The 6,819-nt window shown below is 39.8% G+C and overlaps 1 pseudogene; it reads left to right on the top strand.

Moving 5' to 3' along the window:
* The first annotated feature begins 848 nt into the window (after positions 1 to 848).
* Positions 849 to 2,498, top strand: LOC113603129 (Y-box-binding protein 1-like; annotated as a pseudogene).
* Positions 2,499 to 6,819: the final 4,321 nt, after the last annotated feature.

The following is a 6,819-nucleotide window of genomic DNA, read 5'->3' as shown; positions in this document are numbered from 1 at the left end:
TATGGAAAGCATGATGAATGGAATATTTTATCATAAAGCCTTAACGGAAAACTTGGGACCACTTGATTTTTAATTAAAATGAATTCTGTGGAAAGATTATATTATAAATATGACTTCCCAGTGACTTCTCTTAGTACTAAAAATTGGGCTTATTGGAAGGGTTGAATTATACTAAAATCTTACGGAAGTTAGATATAATTATTTTTAATGCTAATGTTTCTGTGCATAGAATTTTTTGTGTATACAATTATTCTGGGTTTGAATAAGTAACAACTCCCCTGGGTTTTTGTTTTGGGAGGTAATTTTGTTCCTGAACATTTAAATTTGGAAGGTTTAATTTATCCTGAAGATTCTGCTTTGATTTTAGAGGAGCAGATCTATATTGGTCAGGTGAGAAAAATCTCAGGAGCTGAAGGAAAGGGAGCTAAGTGATCGGTACTGAATAAGTAAATTGAGAGCATATTATTACTGCTATGGATTAAAAGGTCTTATTTGGGTTCCTGGACCCAATTCCAACGTATGTGTGAGGGCATCCAGCACAACACCAAGCAGTCTTTAGAAACCAGCAGGGTATCTGAGAATTCAACTGAATTCTGACATTAATTACCCGTAGATAGCACCATATTCCACAGGTTGAGGGCTCAGTCCTGTGCAGTACCGTCCTCCCCAACCCCACCCCTGCTCCAAACCACCACTTCAGACTCTAGTCTCCAGTCACAAGCCCAGGCTGTTGCAGGAGCAGAGAGAAGATCCCAGATGTCTCTGAGCAGCCCCACCACCGGCAGAGTTACACAACCCAGTAGGAGCCGCAGATGCCACAGCAAGCCCCAGTTACCTTCACCGTGACCATGAGCAGGGAGGAGGACACCCAGCAGCGCCTGCTGCCCTGCCCTCAGGAGCTGCAGACCCCAAGCCCAGCACCTCTTCCTCAGAGTGGTGTGAGGGGTGGAGTCCAGGGAGCCTCATTTTGGGTGGTGCCTGCCAACTGAGATAAAAAAGGCATTGCAAGGAAGATCTTGGGAATAGTTAAATGGTTCAATGTAAGAAACGGATATGGTTTCATGAACAGAAATGACATCAAAGAAGATATATATTTGTATACCAGACTTCTGCAAAGAAGAATAACCCCAGGAAGTACCTTCTCAGTGATGAGGGACCATAAGGCAAGCTGGGGGCCAAGCACAAGCCAGCATTACCACCCCTGCCCCCACCCTGAGATGGGAAATGTGTGACATTCCTCAGGCACTCCTGGCTGCCCAAAGACAAAGGAAAGGACAGAAAACAAATGGTTAAACTGATAGAGTAGTAAATTATAAGAAAAAGGCAATCTTATCAATAGCCTAATCTCCAAAAACCTCTAGACTCAGTTTCCTGGAGTGCCAACATCACCCTCCCCTCCATAGTGATGTGGGGAACAAAGGCAGAAGGAAATGGCAGAGAAAATTGAATTTCCTTATAACCTGTAGCCCATTGGCAAATACTTGAGGCAGGCAGAGTTCTCCAGGAACTCCCTACTGTCTTAATGTTAATGCTTTGTTGGAGAGAAAAACAGCCTTAGTTTGACAATAGCTAGGCCTCCAGTAATCTGTGAATCTTTAGCATATGAAAATATCTTTGTAAACTTCCCTTTTGACTTTACCTCCTCTGGCCCTGTAGTGTATAATGAGCCACTCTTCACAATCCCAGTTAAGCTCTTCCTCCCCACGGTCCTGTCCCTGTACTTTAATAAAATCACCCCTTTTGCACCAGAGACGTCTTCAAAACTTCTTTCTTGGCCATCAGCTCCAAACCCCATGAACCCCATCATCACCCCAAAACCTCACCATCAGCATAGGAGACGGAGAGACTATAGAGTTTGATGTTGTTGAGGGAGAAAAGGGTGCGGTTACAGCAAATGTGACAGGACCTGGAGGAGCTCCAGAGCAAGGCAGGAAATACTCAATAGACCATAACCTTTAAGATGCTCTGCATGTGGCAGGGGTCCTCCATAAAATTCCCAGGAGAATTTAGCAGACTAGGGAGAGTGGGGAGAAGAACATGGGACAGGAAAATGCTCCCGAAGGCTAGGCCCAACAGCATTGCCCTGCTGCAGGCAAGGGTTCCCAGTTTACTACCATACAGAGACCCTGTGCACTTCAACCCACCACAGTATCCCAACTCTCCTGTGGAGGGAAGGGTGATGGAGAGAGCTGACAAACAGAGTGCAGGGGAACAAGGTAGGCCAATGATACAGAATATGTATCAGGCTACAGACCACGATCCTGCAGGGGTCCTCCACACCAAGGACAGCTAGAGAGGACAGCAATGAAGAAAATAAGGAAAATCAAGGGCATGAGACCCAAGGTCAGCAGCCACCTCAACACAGGCACCTCCAAACTTCAGTTCCCAACACGGACACCCAGAAAACCCTAAATAACAAGATGGTAGAGACAAAAGTAGCTGATCCAGCAGATAAAAATTCATCCCCTCTGGAGGCTGAGCAGGGCCCAGCTGAGTAAATGTGGGCTTACCACCATCCGGTTTAGTCATCCAACAAGAATTGAATATAAAATTCCAACAACAAATGAACAAAAAATTGGAGCTGAAGACCATGGCTTGCTTTTTGCCCATTGACTACATTAATAGAACTATCTGCATTATCTGTGCAGCATGGGGTTTTTATTATTTTTACCTAAGGACATCTGTCTTTTTGGTAATGACAAAAATTTTTTTGTTTTTAAATAGAAAGCCTGTTTTTTCTCAATACACCTCTAAAGATTTTTAAATTGTTTCATATGTGGTCAAGCTGAGATTTTTTCAGAACCTCATTTTTAATTTCTTTTATTTAAGCTGCTGCACTGATTTTTTTAATGTTTATTTATTTATTTATTTTGAGAGAGAGAGAGAAAGAGAGAGAGAGAGAGAGAGAGAGAGAGAGAGAGAATGAAGGTAGAGAAGCAGAGAGAAGGGGAGAGAGAGAGAGAATCCCAAGCAGGCTCACATTGTTAGAGCAGAGCCTAGATGCAGGGCTGAAACTCACAAACCATGAAATCATGACCTGAGTGAAATAAAGAGTCTGATGCTTAACCAGCTGAGCCACCAGGCACCCTTCATTTTTAATTTCCAATAAAAGTTTGCAACTTGATTTTTTTCAAAAAAGTCAACAAAGGGCAAGTGCCTGTTAATAAAGATCTTAAATATTACTAAATAGTAGTAATAATAATAATAATAATAATAATAAATTTCCTAGAGCAGTTCACAGAACTCAGGAAACCCATTTACTATCTATATTATTGCTGATTTATCATAAAAGGATGTAACTCAGAAACAGCCCCATAGAAGAGATGTGTAGGCAAGGGCACAGAGCTTCTATACCCTTTCCATGCCTCCAAGTGTCCCTTTTTCCCAGCACCACCATTTGCACATCAACCCTGAAGCTCTATGAATTCTGTCCATTGGGTTTTTATGGAGGCCTTATTACATAAGAATGATTGATTAACTCATTGGCCATTGGCAAATGATTTAACTTCCAGCTTCTCTCCCCTCCCAAGAGGTCAGCAGGGACAAGACTAAAATTTCCAACCCTCTATGACAAGGTTGGTTCCTCTGGTGATCATCCCCACCCACCCTTAGGTAATATAGGGGTTTTCCTAAAGTCGCCTTGTTAACATGACAAATGACACCTTTATGGCACTCAGCACTCAGGAAATGCCAAGAGTTTTAGGAGCCTCTGCTGGAAATGGGGACAAGGACCAAAAATATACATTTCTTATAAATCTCAGTATCATAGAAGTTTACTCCTATTATTGGGGAATTTACAATGTAAAGTTATAATAATCAATAGGTTGGTGAGGAAGCACAATCAGTATGCTTGGATTGTTTTTTTTTTTCTAAGCTATACAATTCTTCCCCTCCATTTTACTGGACATTTGTGAATTACTAGCCAGCCTCATGTGTGTTTGCTTTTAAAAGAGTATGAGTATCAATGTTGTAGCACTGAAAACAGTGCATTTTTATTGCCTGGATCCTTTTAAAAATGCAGATTAGATTCAGTAGATTTTAAGGCCTGAGATTCTGCATTTCTGTCAAGTCTCCAGGTGACATCACTGTGCTGGTTCACGGTCTCCTCTTGAGTAGCAAAGGTTGAGAAATCTGGATTGATTCTTCTGGTTCTGTATAAATAGAGTAGTAGGCAAATGCATGAAATAGTAAAATTTCAATACAGTGCATAGTTGAACACTTTGAGGATCAAGTGAAGTCCATTATCTTGATTTTAAAGGATCATGATAACTTGTAGGTTTCAATTAGATGATGGCAGCTGTTTTCTGGAGAAACAGGTAGGACAGACATAATGGGGCTGGTTTGAGTAATAAGGTCTTCTTTTTTCCTTTCAACTTCATTGAGATATAGTTCATATACAATGCATATAAGTATTTCTTGAGCCTTACATGGATATAAATTCTTAGCCATCCAGTGTTAGAAATAACCAGCATTAATAAGGAAACATTCTGAGCCACTACCAACTCTATGGAACCAAAGAATGTTTTTTTCTTTTTTGCTACTGATCTGCTTCCTCCGATGGGAGTTAGCAAGAAATAGCACTATGCATTCCTAAGCACACCTTTTCTTGGCTTCCCTTCAAAGGAGAAAGTGAGTATAAGGTTGGCTCTGAGCTTTTCTGGAACCCTTCACGTGGGGTTGGTAACACAACACATGCAAAAGAACCTGGTAAGTCAGATCAAGGATTTGTGCTGAAAACCAAGGGGCAAGCAGAAGGATGACAGGAGCCAGAGCTGGAGGCTATGGGTGGGGATGGATCACCCAACAGATGGCCAAGGTCCATGAAAGCAAGAGCACATGCCAAAGCTGCAGTGGGTAGACTGCAGACAAAATTTAGACCTTCAAGACTGACTTGTACTCATTGTTTGGGCACATGTGTGTTTTTTTCCTGATTATAACAATAAATCATGTTCCATGTAGAAAATATGGAAATAGAAAATATAAAGAGGAAAAGCCTATCATTAAATCATATCATCATAATATTGCATAATAATGTAATTGTATCACTGTATGTATAGTTACATCCTTTTTTAAAATTACCTTTTTTCAAATATTTGGTGAGGAGATGAGGTCTTAAGTGTTATGAGGTATAGAATCCTTCAAGAACTGAAAGTTAATGACATATATAAAAACTGGGTGAGTTCTATAACTCTAGAGAGAGAAGCCTGGTGCTTCACATCTCTGTGTTCCATCTGTCATAGGCATTGCTGAGAGTGCTATTTGGAGAGAGGCAGAGACACATCATTCAGGGCAGTGTTTAGCTGCTAGCCCAGATTTTGCCAAAAAATTCTTGACTCCATTTTTGCCCAGTTTAGGGTCTCAGACTCAGCTATGTATTTGATATAGAATAATGAACAATTTTGAAATATGTTTGGCTATGACTGCATTAGAATAGTAGTTCATATTTCTCTTTTCTCAAACTAGCAAATATCATACGGAGTCCAGAGAAAAGTTGACCAACATGTCTAAAAGAACAGACGTCCTTAACCAATGCTTTATTCTCTTAGAATATTAGCTGCAAAGGTAACATAATCCTTCTCAATATTTTTGTCATATTTGGATTTTTTTGGCTGTCCATGAAAATGAGTTGTTGGTATTATTTGTGATCTTTGATATTAAAGGAAAACAGTATTTTGTAGACTTTGAATCTTTTCTTATGTTTTACAGTTTATAACGAACATTTTTAAAAGCGCCAAGCTAGGTTAATGATCAAACTGCTAAAGAATGGCTCCACAGGATGCCTCACCTCTGAGAAAGACATTTTGTGCTAAATTTATAAGGTTGTATTTTGTGGAGCACCAAAAAGGGTCATTTTCAAGTGAGCAACCCTTTTAATCTCAATTTTGCCATCTGAAAACCACTTAAGTATTGCCCAGTTCAAGGGCATACATTATAGCCCATCCCAGGTAATATAATTCACACTATTTCTCGAATACTACAGTGTATGTTCTTTCCTTTGAAAAAAAATATACAATATATCTGATGACAGACAGGTCCCAGTGCAAACTTTACTACAGATGAGAGATTACTGTATAGTTTCTTGGAATGCACGCTCTCAGAGGGCAGCTGGGGAAGATGGATGTGTCTTCTCAGTTCTTTTGGTTTCCTAGGAGGTTGGTGTACAATGTGGAAATTCACCGTGTCTGTCTACTTCAGAGAAATGCTCATTATACTTATTTTATTTCTCAAGATGTTTCTCCCGTGCTTAGATAAATGGAGTTTTTCCTGTGCCAGTGGGAGCTCTTCTAAATAAGTTCATTACTTATTTAGACAATGCACAGATAAATTGATTTCTTTTTTCTTTTTTTTTTCTTTTCTTTTACTTCTCCTTTTTTGGAACACAGCCATGCTCATTCATTTAGGTATTTTCTGTGGCTGCTCTTAAACACTAAAAAAGCAGAGTTGAATAATTGAGATAGAGATCTTTTGAGTTGCAAACTGTAAAATATTTGCTTTCTTGCTCTTTATGGAAAAAGTTGCCAACCCGGTATAGAGAGGGATGGCATAGAGGAGATGATTATTGAGCCATCCACTTCTTCACCCATTAACTATTATTCATCTGACAAATGTTTGAGGTCTTTATCATTTAAGCCAATGGAAAGAAAAGAGGATCTTGACCATCCTTCTGATAATCTGCAGAATAGATAGATACCCTGTACCACACTTGCAGTGAAAACACTTAAATTTAAAGGTAAAATAAAACTTAATTTACATTGCAGAGCTACCAAGAAATTTTGGTTTCCTCAGTATTAAAAAATATTGTAATGGTGGGAATCCAGA

This window comes from Acinonyx jubatus, chromosome A3 (assembly GCF_027475565.1).
Source record: "Acinonyx jubatus isolate Ajub_Pintada_27869175 chromosome A3, VMU_Ajub_asm_v1.0, whole genome shotgun sequence".
Lineage (NCBI taxonomy): Eukaryota > Metazoa > Chordata > Mammalia > Carnivora > Felidae > Acinonyx > Acinonyx jubatus.
The sequence above is the reverse complement of the archived record's forward strand: the minus strand, read 5'-3'. Positions and strand labels throughout refer to the sequence as shown.